Genomic DNA, 13,545 nt, shown 5'->3' on the forward strand with positions numbered 1-13,545 from the left:
TATCCTTACAATGTTTCTTTAAGTTTAAAATTGTATCAAGACATGCAGCCAACAATCACATGAAAAAATACTTGACATCACTAATCATTAGAGAAAAGCAAATCAAAAATCACAAGGAGATACCATCTCACACCAATCAGAATGGCTATTGAAAAGTAAAAAACTAACAGATGCTGGCGAGGTTGAGGATTAAAGGGAACGCTTACACACTGCTGGTGGGAGTGTAAATTAGTTCGGCCATTGTGGAAAGCAGCATGGCGATTCCTCAAGGAACTAAAAACAGAATTACCATTTGACCCAGCAATCTCATTACTGGGTATATACCCAAAGGAATATAAATCATCCTACCATAAAGACACATGCACATGTATGTTCATCTAGCACTATTCACAACTGCAAAGACATGGAATCAACCTAAATGCCCATCAACAGTAGACTGGATAAAGAAAATGTGGAGGACAGGTATGGTGGCTCATGCCTGTAATCTCAGCACTTTTGGAGGTCGAGGTGGGTGGATCACCTGAAGTCAGGAGTTCGAGATCAGCCTGGTCAACATGGTGAAACCCTGTCTCTAATAAAAATACAAAAATTAGCTGGGTGTAGTGGCAGGCACCCGTAATTCCAGCTACTTGGGAGGCTGAGGCAGGAGAATCGCTTGAACTCAGGAGGCAGAGGTTGTAGTGAGCCGAGATCACACCATTGCACTCCAGCCTGGGCAACAGGAGTGAAACTCTGTCTCGAAAAAAAAAAAAAAAAAAATAGAGAGAGAAGAAGAAGAAAATGTGGAATACTATGGAATACACCATGGAATACTATACAGCCATAAAAAAGAATGAGATCATGTCCTTTGCAGCAACATGGATGAAACTGGAGGCCATTATCCTGAACAAACTAACATGGGAACAGAAAACCAAATATCGCGTGTTCTCACTTATAAGCTAAACAATGAGAACACATGGATACTAGCACGGGAACAACAGACACTGGGGTCTATTGAGGGTAGAGGGTGGGAGGAGGGAGAGGACCAGAAAAATTACCTATCCGGTACTATGCTTATTAGCTGGGTGATGAAATTATCCGTATGCCAAATCCCTGTGAAATGCAGTTGACCTACAGAACAAACTGCACACCTATTCCTGAAACTCAAAGTTAAAAAAATTGCATCAAAACAAAAAGTTATTTAAAAAATTAACTTTCTTACAGAATACCTGTAAAGAATAATATATAATGTTAGGAAGAGGGATGGGTATTTTGCAATATCATTGCTCTTTTCTGTTTTGCTTTTGCGCAGGTAACAAGAATTACAAAGTAATAACACCTCAATTTAAGAAAACAAGTATTGCAAAGTTGCAGTTGATTCTGGAAGTTCCCATGAATGGAAAATTGGTTTTATAAAATACACAGTGATATAAAAGAAGCACCTAATAAGACTAGGCATCTAATAAAATAAATTATGGTACACCCACCCAACAGAGTACAATGAAGCTCTAAAAAGAAAAGAATACTAAAATATCTGCAGATAAAATTATATGAAGGCTTTGATTTGCTTCCTAAAAATCTGGGGAATGGGTAGGGGTGATGATGAAATGAACTTGGCTGCAAATTGATTATTGCCAAGGGTGGGTAATGGATGGATACATTGGGGCGGGGAGGGGAGGTCACTGTAACATCCTCTCAATTATTTATGTTTGGATTTTTTTCATACTAAAACATACTCCATTAAAATATAGAACTGCTCCAAATATTTCTTTGGGGTGCTTAAAGAGAGTTTACCTACTGAATCTCAACCCTTGGGGAAATATTTATCTGTGCCAGGCTCTGTTCTTGGCACTGGTGACACAGTAGTGACCAGAGAAACCAAATCCCTCACTCACACAGTGAGAGACCATAAGCTGGAGAAATAATAAATTTAAAACACAGTGTTTGACGTGGAAACTGACATGAAAAACCACGCAAAGCAGATCGGGGTCAGGGAGATCTGGAGTGCGGGTATCAGGTGCAGAGAGAGCCTCGCAGATGACCAGGGAAGTGTGCTCCAGGCACCAGCGCAAAGATGGGAGGCGTGTGATGTGTTCTCGGAGCAGCCAGGTACCCACGGGGCTGGAGCGGAGCCAGCAGGGGTATAGGCTGACAGAAGGACTGAGAGGGGTTGGCGGAGGGCAGGTCATGCAGGGCCTTGGAGGGCACTGGAAGGCCCATGCTCTGAGGGAAATGGGGAGCCACTGAGGAATTCAGAGCAGAGGAAGACCACATCTGATGTAGGTACAGAGTGGAGAAAAGACTGAAAGGAGGTAGGGGCGAAAGCAGGGAGATGGTCAGGGGCTACTGCAGTTGTCCAGGCGACAGGAGGCAACAGTGGTGGACAGGACACAGAATGTGGTCAGATTACGGGCATCTGCCAGAGACAGACCAACAGGACTTCCAGCTGTGGATGGGACAGGAAGAGAGGAGTTATGGGTGACTCCATGGGTGACGGCTTGAAGTGGAAGACGTGACTGCTTTCTGCTGAGCTGTGGAAGGCTGTGGGTGGAGGAAGTCTGGGAGGAGCAGAGGGCTCAGTTTGGGACAAACTGGGTTCAGGATGTGAGTGTGGCACCAGAACAGAGCTGTTGAATTGACCTGTGCACACAGGAATCCAGAGTTTGAGAGAGGGCCTAGGCTAGAGATGTAAATTAATTAATTAGTTAATTAATTTATTTACTGTGGCAGGGTCTCCCTTGTTGCCCAGGCTGGAGTGCAATGGCACAATCTCGGCTCACTGCATCCTCCACCTCCCAGGTTCAAGCAATTCTTAAGCCTCAGCCTCCCAAGTAGCTGGGACTACAAGAACATGTCACCACGCCCGGCTAATTTTTGCATTTTTTGTAGAGATGGGGTTTCACCATGTTACCTAGGCGGGTCTCAAACTCCTGGACTCAAGTGATCCACCTGCCTCAGCCTCCCAAAGTGCTGATAGCATGAGCTATCATGCCTGGCCTGGAGATGTAAATTTAACATAGGCAACTGGATTGGATCATTTAAGGGTACCAAAGATTGGTATTCATGCTGGCCTATAACAAACTAATGAAATTTACAGGTATGACGTCTTGGGGGATCTGTGTATACTTGTGACCTGGTGCAAGGCTGGCTGAAAAACAGCATGCTTCCCTTCTCAGGACCTTAGCAAACCATCGGCTGTTGATTATTAAGGGTTCCTGTTGAAGCACTTGACTTTCTTGCTACGCCCCATTAGAATGCTGTGTCTGAATGTTCGGGTAGCAACATCAAGAATGTCACTGGCAGGAGAGGGCAGGAGACACCCGGAGGCTCTACTGGGCTGCTTTCTAGTACAGCCAGGCACTGGGCTGATGGGGATGGCGGGTTTTTATGGGAATGCTAACCTAAAACGAAGGAATAGCAAGTTCTGCCAGGCACCCAAGAAAGGGGCTGTGAGTGCAAATGCCCCAGGGACCATCTTAGTGTCACTGAATGCCAGGGGCCGAGTGCCACTGAATAGAAGCCACCTCCCAGCTCCAGCCAATGTTTGCCTTGTAGGACTGCACTCCTAGTGTTACCAAATGCTTTTTTTTCTCCCTAAGAAAAGCTAGCATCTGAAATTTATGTGAAATCCCCTGAATTTTATTTGTTCATAACGTCTTCCAGTTTTTAAGAAATGTCGTGAGGGCCAACAGAACCCACCGGCTGTTCTAGTACAGGCCAGGGCACGTCCCAGCTGCTCCCTGAGAAGGGTCAAGGCACCTGGAGGAACCTCCACAGCACCTGTGGATGGCTGCTCTGTGCAATAAACATCAAATGGGGCAGGGCGCAGTGGCTCACGTCTGTAGTCCCAGCACTTTGGGAGGCTGAGGCTGGTGGATCACCTGAGGTCAGGAGTTCAAGACCAGCCTGGTCAACATGGTAAAACCCCATCTCTACTAAAAATACAAAAATTAGCCAGGCGTGGTGGCGGGTGCCTGTAATCCCAGCTACTCGGGAGGCTAAGGCAGGAGAATTGCTTGAACCCGGGAGGCAGAGGTTGCAGTGAGCCGAGATCATGCCACTGCACTCCAGCCTGGGCCACAGAGCAAGACTCCATCTCAAAAAAAAAAAAAAAAAAAAAAAAAATCAAGTGGGCCATTTTCAGACTTTGATGTACAGTCTCTTGTCATCATCCCTGATGCTGCTCCTGAGGACAGAGAGGTAAGGAGCTGCCAGACACGTGAGCCAGGGATTCTGCTCGCCCACTGGAGGCTGCTTTGCCCTTCTCATCTATCACTTGGCCTGCTGGGCAACAGGAGAGATGAGAAAGTAAAACAAACATGGGCTGAGAATGAGGTTTGGAAGAAGCTCTGTTTAGCAAGCTGTGTTGCACGTTCTTATTGTTATGGAAACAAGCCACAGGTAAAAGGATGGGGAAGACCTCACCAGTATCTTCCTCAGTGCAAAAAGGATCAGGTCCCTGAAATAGCTAGAAGGACCAGAAAAAGGAGTGAAGGAAGCTGAAGGATGTGGTTTTGAGCTATACTGGAGCTGAAGCCAAAACACCCCAAGGTATAGACGCACCCTCGCCCCTACTGCGGAAATGGGTTATCCACAAAGTCAAAGGTACTTTGTTACCAGGCTTGCGACCTGCACTATGCAGTGAGCTTCTTTGGTTGAGTGAGATGCTGCTCTTGGTGTGGGGGTACAGGGGTTGGAGGAACAGGCACACTTCTGCCCTCATTGACCTCGTAGTCACAAAGCAGAGACAGACACGGGTCAGGAATATGCAGAGGGTAAGGGGCTGCTCGTGACGGGAGGGGACACACAGGGGTTATTTGAGATGTACCATTTGGGAAGAGGATATCTGAGTAGGGACATGAAGGCAGTGAGCCCTGGGAATACCCTGCTGTTCCCTCCGCCTGGAACAGCAGGTGCCAAGGCCCTGGTGGGCCAAGCTCAGCACACTGAGGAGTGGCAAGGAGGCTGGAATGGGGGGCAAGGGGAAGGATGGTTAGCAATGAGGGTGGAGAGGTTGTGGGCTCAGTTCTTGTAGAGCCTCACCTACTTCATGAGATCATACCCATCTTGTTTACTGTTATATCCCTGATGCCTGGCATTATAATTTTTGCTGAATGGATGGATGAAAAATGACTTCAACCCCAAACCTTGTAAATCTAAGTATTTGTGAATATCACCAAACCACATGGTTCTCTCCATCATCTGCAGTAAAGCACAGTTGAAAAACTCAAGCTCCCTTTAGACCCTATAGACAATTCCATAAATAAGGGACCAAGATTGTGTGCAAAGCTAAACAAATAAGCCAGCACCTGACACGTGGGGTGCAAACACCAGCGTTGGTAGAAGGCTTGGGCAGCACCAGGACAAGCAGAACCTGAAATTCACAAGCTCCTTCGCCATTTCTTGCATAGAGCACTTATAAAATTTGTCTAAAAAGAACCATGTGATGACCCTTATCTTTTTATTGCCAATCTTTGGGCAAGAGCCTGTTCCTCTTGTGCCTCATCAGTCTGGGGCTGGGATGGAACAATGGGCCTCTGAGGTAGCCTGGAAGCTCGTCTCATGACCTGTGAGCAGGTGGGACGATCTGTCCTTGGCCGCTGCAGCCCTATGTCACTTCCTCTTAGACAAGGAGATTCACAAAGGCATCTTTCTTCAGTAGAGACCAGTTTTATCTGCACAGACCCTGTTGCCCCTGAGCAAATCTTTCATTCGGGAGGAAATGCTCCTCCAGCAGCAGCATGATCACCAGGAGCTGCCTGTGCCCTTTGAGTCATATTATGCTAAGAAGGTGCCTTTTAAAATTACATCACCCTGTCTCCAAGTGAAAGTCAACGCTGCCGCTCCACTACCAGAGCTTTTCCCATCCTGGCTTTCCAGAACCGTCCTACACGGTGCCCGCGTTCTCCAAAATCACATTCCCTCTGGACACTCCCTCACACCGCATGCACGCACGCACGAGGTAACCACCTTTTAATTCTTTTTGATGCTCTCATCGCTCACTTGGGTGAATGCTAGCCTGAACACCCCATGATGGTGGATTTATTCCCATCACAGATCTAGAGGATGGTGGATCTATTCACACAGTCAATTTGTGCCACCAGCAAAAGCCAAATAGAACATTTTAACTTCTCCCAAACTGCTCTTTTCTGGTTGAGAACCATTCCTCTTCCGATAACTTCGCTTTCTCTTCGCTTCACCACTGTTTGGCTTTCTTCTCTCTCACAGACAAACAAAAGGTGTATCAATTCAGGAAATTTACCATGAATGCAACACATGTCACAAAGAAGATGTGAGGGCACGAGGCCACTGGTTGGCTCACCAGCCACCAGCTGTGACTTGAAAAGCTCAAATTCAGAGTCTCAGCAAAATTACCCCTTACTACAAGCAAGGGGCCTTGGAGGTCACCTCGGAAGCCACCGAAATGGCGAATATGAAATTTAAGGACAAGGGTCTATTATAGCAATCATAAACCAGCAGCCCACAGGTATAACCTGCTTACAGAGATGTATTGTGTCACTTTCACTTTTTTAGAAAAATTGAAAATAGATGCCAAGTTCAAAAAAAAAAAAAAAAAAAAAAAAAAGGAAATCCACCTGAAAATTGGGATTCCTGGCATCTCCTGAAAAGTAATACCATCTGGCAATGGCAACCCTGGAACAGTATTCACACATGGGAACCATTGGCTGGAGCTGGGTGATGGCGCCCCCTTTCGACGGGGCCGAAGTGCTCCAGTTTCCACAGTGCACCCCACTCCCTGTGGTCACATGCCTGGTAGGCCTTGAAGCTGTACACTATGTTGTGTGGCAAAAAGTGCAGGGAAATGGTAGACGTAGCCCTGTTTTGTCTTCAGATGTCCACACTCACTTCTAAAAGCCAAGAGGGAGGTGGGGAAGGGAGAGTGTGCCCTGGGACAATGTTCTAAGCCTGAGTGCTCCAAATCCTCCATGCATTTCAAAATGGGCCAATGTTATCAGGCTACCTACTTCCTATGGCATCGGAAACGGCAGCAAGTGACCACGAATTCCCCCATCCCTGTATGTGGACTGCTGCAATGTGATTTTGTAGCATTTTCCATTAGGAGGTGGTGTCTGTTTCTCTACCTGGGCTTGGCCTGGTGGCTTTCATTTTATTTTTATTTTTTTTTCTATCTATCTATCTATCTATCTATCTATCTATCTATCTATCTATCTAGGATGGGGTCTCACTCTGTCACCCAGGCTGGAGTGCCATGGAATGAGTATGGCTCACTGTAGCCTTGACTTCCCTGTGCTCAAGTCATCCTCCTGCCTCAGCCTCCTGTGTAGCTGGGACCATAGGCATGCACCACATCACCCAGCTAACTTTATTATTATTATTATTGTTTGTAGAGATGAGGTCTCACTTTGTTGCCCAGGCTGGTCTTGAACTCCCAGGTTCAAGTGATCCTCTCGCCTCGGCCTCCCAAACTGCTAGGCTTACAGGCATGAGGCATGGCAGCCAGCCTTGCCTGGTGACTTTCTTTGGCTAACAGGACATTAGTAATCATGACCAAGCAGTCTTTAAAAAGTACCCAGGCATGGGCTTGTCCTCTCTTGCTGCCCTGAAATCACCAGTGCTAGAGAATAAGACTCTATGGGACCAAGATGGGCTGTCCTAGCCAAGGTCCTCAGGACAAACAAAACTGCCAGACAAGTGAGTAAGGCTGTCCTAGACCATCTGGCCTAGCCACCTGCTAGCTCACTAGAGAACAGCCCAGTCCACCCACAGACTCATGAGCAATCATAAAACGGTTGCTGTTTTAAGCCACTACATTTTGGGGTGGGTTGTCAGGCAGTAATAGTTAGCCGACAGACTTGGCTTGTCAAGGCCTGTGTTCTTCTCATCTCTAAAGCTTCTTTTGGGACTTGTCTTGATGGCAGGTGCTGTCTACAGCCCTAACTGTCTTCATTCTGCCATTGTCTCTCCTTGAGCCCAGGAGTGTAGGTGATTTTCAAGGACAGGAATCAAGGCCCCCAGACTAAATGACTTCTACTCTTGGATATTATAGTCCGTTGCTCTACACTGCCTCTGTAGAATCTGTGGCAAAATGTCCTATGTGGCTGACTTCTTTTTTGAGATGGAGTCTCACTCTGTCATCCAGGCTGGAGTCCAGTGGCGTGATCTCAGCTCACTGCAACCTCCACTTCCCAGGTTCAAGTGATTCTCCAACCTCAGCCTCCTGAGTAGCCGGGACAACAGGCACATGCCACCGCACCCAGCTAATTTTCATACTTTTAGTACAGACGGGGTTCTGACATGTTGGCCAGGCTTGTCTCAAACTCCTGACCTCAAGTGATCCGCCTGCCTCGGCCTCCCAAAATGCTGGCATTACAGACATGATCTACCATGCCTGGCCAGCTATGAAATGGATAGCAGTGGCTTTTGTCTGTCTGGCACCATGATCTTCACAGTACCCATGGCTTCCTCCAGGGAACCATTCTTTCCTCACCTTTCTCAGCCTTTTGGGTGGATATGACCCCACTCCTGGCCCTGGCTGGAGTGGATCTGTACAGATCTGACCCCACTGCTGGCTCAACCTGGACCATGCCAGACTGCCTCTCCCTGACCGTGGAGGAGGGAGGCTGGTTCAGGAGAGAGCTGGTTCTCGAACTAGGAAAAGAACTGTCTCTCTCACCTGAGGATTGCAAAGCAGATAGTAAAGGAAGCCTGGAGCCACTGGGGGCCATCTCTGGGCCACAAATGAAATGGCTGCCTGGTAGTAACTAGAGATGTGGGTCTCAAAGTGTGTTCTCTGAACCAGTAATGTCAGGATCACCTGGGAACTTGCTAGGAATTAAAACACTTACCTCTACCTCAGAGACACTGAAGCAGAAATTCTAGGATTGGGGCCCAATAATCTGATTTATTTTATTTTATTTATTTATTGAGACGGAGTCTTGCTCTGTTGCCCGGGCTGGAGCACGGTGGCGCGATCTTGGGTGACTGCAACCTCTGCCTCCTGGGTTCAAGCAATTCTCCTATCTCAGCCTCCTGAGTAGCTAGGACCACAGGTGCCCGCCACTATGCCTGGCTAACTTATGTATTTTTAGTAGAGATGGGGTTTCACCATATTGGTCAGGCTGGTCTTGAACTCCTGACCTTAGGTGATCCACCCTCCTCAGCCTCCCAAAGTGCTGGGATTACAGGTGAGAGTCACCATGTCCGGCCAATCTGATTATTTAAATTATTATTTTATTTAAGAACAAAATAGAGACAAGGTCTCACTACACTGCCCAGGCTGGTCTTGAACTCCTGGGCTCAAATGAACCTCCTGCCTCAGCCTCCCAAAGTGCTAGGATTACAGGTATGAGCCACCATGCTTGGCCAATAATCTATGTTTTAATTGGCTTTGCAAAAGTAATTCTGATGCATGTCCAAGTTTGAGAACCTGTGGACTAGAGAAGTGTAAAGCTAAGTGATGGAACAGCTTCCCAAGAGACCATCTGAGCACCAGGATCCCACCATCCCTGGGGCCAAATCTACCCTTCTGGAATTTTCAGGTCTGTGAGCAAGACATTCTCCTTTGTTGCTTAGGCCGATTAGGGTTTCTGCCACTTGCTGTTAATGGGCGCTGGCTAATATATTAGGAGTCTCTGGACTTTGGCAGAATGGTCTTGCTGTTGTGGGTTTTCCTGACAGGAACGTGAAGTACAGGGCTGTCGAGTTCCTCTAATTCACTCGCACTGAGGGGTGTTGCTTTATTTCTGTGCTTGGCAGCTTGTCTGGGAAAAGTGGTTTAGATATATCACTTTCCTGGAGCACTCTGACAACTTGGACGGTAAACTTTCTGCATTAAAGACTAATGTTCTTTCATCCTCAAGAAGACAACAGGTTTCTGGAAGGAGATTATATTAGCTTTTTTGGAAGGCTTATGGATTGAGGCTGGAGTCACACAGGACATGAGGCCCTTTCATTAGAGCTAGGGACAGTTGCAGTGATAGAAAGGAATGAAGCTCTCTTGGAGTTGCATCACACGCACATTTAATTGACACAAGTTCAATTTTATGGGCTTAGCCTAAGAAAAAGGGGCAAGGGGAGAAATAACTCTTTATGGGGTACAAGCAAAAGGTTACACTTCTGGAATAGCAGACTACCTAATTCGGACCAACCTCTCTCTGGAACACAACTAGGAAACCTAGAAAATATTTTTAAATATTTAAAACATCTATTTGAAGAAAAGAGATCTGTTTGAAGGCATGGAGAGTGAACAGGGCTGTGAAGAATTATAGGGGTAATAGTACACTGGAGAAAGAAACTCAGAGACGTAGATCCAACCTCTTGGAGGCCTTTCCTCTTACGGTGCTACTGATTCTGATGAGAGCTGCCACAAGGCTGAGAAGTTGAGCAGAGCTTGCAACAAGCTCAGAGGCTACAGTCTGGGAGTGAGGGTGACCTGGAAGTAGCCAGGAGTGAAGGGCACAGAAAGGTTAACAATGTGGGCGAATCCAAATTACTACTGATTATATAAAATAGTAATAACATCTAGTAATAAGAATCAGTAGTAATAATCACTAGAAATAATGTCTAGTGGTGTTTAAAAGCTAGAGAGAGTTAAAATGCATGACAATAGTATTTAAGTTGGGAAAGGAGAAAATGGAGCTAGAGTTTGTAAGATACTTCCACTAAATGAGAAGTGGTAAAAACTTGCTAATTTAAAGTAAACCCTAATAAGTCAAGAATGCATGTTGTAATCTTTGGTAATGACTAGAATAATAATAAAAAAAGAATGTATAACTAACAAGCTAATAGAGAGGAAAAAAGAGAAATAATACAAAGCAATCAGTTCAGAGGAAGGCAAGAAAGGAGAGAAAGAGAAACATAAAACAGGAAGAACAAATAAAAAGCAAACAATAAGATAGTAGATGTAAACTCACAAATATCAGCAATTACATTAAACATAAATGGACTAAATGCCCCCATTAAAACGCATAGATTGTTAGAAGATAAAACTAAATACCAGTTACATGCTGCTTGTAAGACAAACCTTAATATAAAGATACAGAAAGTTTGAAAGTGAAAGGATAAAAAACAGTACACCATATAAACACTAACCAAAAGACAGCTGGAAGTAGCTTTATGTCAGACAAAGTAGACTTTAAGGCAAAAAGCATTACCAGAGAGACAACACATAATGATAAAAGGTTCAATTCCCTTAGAAGACACAAAAAGTCAAATTCTGTGTGTACCAAAAATGACATCCCTCCCTGGCCCCAGATACAGAATAAAGCATATAAGCAGCCCACCCTCCAGATGTCGTCTGAAGGAGAGTGACTTGGTTTGTGATTCTGCCGCACGTTTAGGAAGTTTCAGGTTCCTTGTGCCTCTGGCGGTGTGAACATCCCAGCGCCCTGCGCATGATGCCGGTGTCTAAAAACACACATTTCCCCTACAACCTTGACGTTAAACAAGGCCAACTGCTGCTTCTGGGGCTCAGCCAAGAAGCTGTGATTTTTCCCACACTGGAGGAGAGACTGACTGTCTTGGGCTTACTGAGAGCTGATATATCTGTATGAGGTCATCTATATAAACCCTACATGCTGCATTTACTCATCAATTTCAGGGATTTCTAAGGGTAACTCTGGTCTCCTGCACTTTACAGCCTTTACAGCCTAATATCTAGGTGAGATGTGGCTCTACCACAATCCCATTTCAGTGTGAGAGTAGTGACAATGCCAGGCTTTTCAGCTTTCCTCTTAGCCACAGAACTCTTTCTTCAAATTTGACTTATGTTAGAGCCAAGTATATTGAAGAAGGAAAGGCTGAGCTCCAAACCTTTCAAAATAAGAATTCCACTACCTAAAATAGTATCCTCTTTAAGAGTAATGATGGAACAAACCGCCCTAGGAAATAAATACCAGGGACAGCTGGTAATGTGATCTGTATTAAATGGACCCAGTGACATGTGTTTTTTATATGAACGCATGCTGCTTTGCCACGGTGGCCAGGAAGCTCAGTGTTACAACTGTGACTACTTTAGGCACTCATTTGTTCACCCCCTGGTTTCATCTTATTTTTCTACTCTTGTTTTCTCTCCGATTTCATTTCCTCAATTTATTTATTTATTTATTTCTTTATTTAATTTATTTTTTAGACAGAGTCTTGCTCTGTTGCCCAGGCTGGAGTACAGTGGTGCAATCTCAGCTCACTACAACCTCTGCCCCTCGGGTTCAAGCCATTCTCCTGCCTCAGCCTCCCGAGTAGCTGGGATTACAGGTGTGTGCCACCATGCCCAGGTTATTTTTTGTGTGTTTTTAGTAAAGATGGGGTTTTGCCACGCTGCCCAGGCTGGTCTCGAACTCCTGGGGTCAAGCGATCCATCGACCTTTGCCTCCCAAAGTGCGGGGATTAGAGGCGTGAGCCACTGCGCCCGACCTCGTGAAAGACTTTTCAAAGTCTTGCACTACCTACTGTATATAAAATTTGTTAGTCCATGTCAGAACTTTTTGGAGAAAGGCAGATCATAAATTAATTAAGCTCTGTTTCTCAAAGTGCTGGACATGAAAGCATATATTATGGGTTGAACTGTGTCCCCTAAAAAGGTCATTGAGGCCCTAACCCTTAGTACCTGTGACTGTGACCTTATTTGGAAATAGGGCGTTTGCAGATGATCAAGTTAAGATGAAGCCATTAGGTTGGGCTTTTCTCTGTCTTTATAAAAATGGCAAATTTGGACACAGAGACAGAGACATACATGGAGAATACCATGTACAGATTGGAGTTATGTTGCCACAAGCCAAGGAACTGTCAGAAGTTAGGAGAGAGGCCTGGAATGGACCACTCCCCAGTGCCTTCAGAAAATGACCCTTGCCAACACCTTGAATTTAGGCTTGGAGCCTTGAGAACTGTGAGATGATACGTCTCCATTGCTTGAGCCACTCTGATTGTGGTACTTCGTTATGGCTGCCCTAGCAAACTAACGCACTATGCCAGATGATTTTAGTTGATACCCGATTCAACTTTTAAAATACTAATAGTAATATATTTATATTGATGAGCATGAGAAAAAAGTATAACAAGTGACTCAAACCTCCGATTTTCAGGCATGTTACTGCTTAGGACTAGGCTGATGTGGGTATTAATTAAGTGGTAACTAATGTGGGTAATTAAGCAAATAATAGTTCAGTTGGCACACGAGGGGTTTATAGTGGAGTAGTTAAGAGCAGAGATTCTGCAGTCCAGGTTCTCAAATACTGGCTTCATCACTTACAGGCTGTGTGACCTTGGACAGATTCCTTAACCTCTCTGTGCCTCCATCTCCTCTGTACAATAATATTGATAATAGCAGTATCTATTGCATGGGGCTGTGTGGATAATTAAATGCAAGATTACATACGTGGTCCTACACACAGCTTGGGAGCTAGTTCAGTGCTTTGTAAGTATTGACTCTTAATTTTGTTACTTGAATATGGAAAAAAAAGCAAACTTGGCACATATACAAAAGAGGGAAGTCCCGGCTAGCTTAGTAGGATGCTGGGAAAGGTACACGACCACCACTGAGCCACCCCTGCCCTACTAGGGGTTCTAGGGGGGTTCGTGCAGTGGCAT

General features: G+C 45.4%; 1 protein-coding gene across 3 annotated transcripts in view; it reads right to left on the minus strand.

Moving 5' to 3' along the window:
- The window catches only part of KATNIP (katanin interacting protein), a 233,638-nt gene that overhangs the window by 83,795 nt on the left and 136,298 nt on the right, over positions 1–13,545 (minus strand). The window lies entirely within an intron of this gene.

The sequence above is a fragment of the Macaca thibetana genome, chromosome 20, assembly GCF_024542745.1.
Source record: "Macaca thibetana thibetana isolate TM-01 chromosome 20, ASM2454274v1, whole genome shotgun sequence".
Taxonomy (NCBI): Eukaryota; Metazoa; Chordata; class Mammalia; order Primates; family Cercopithecidae; genus Macaca; species Macaca thibetana.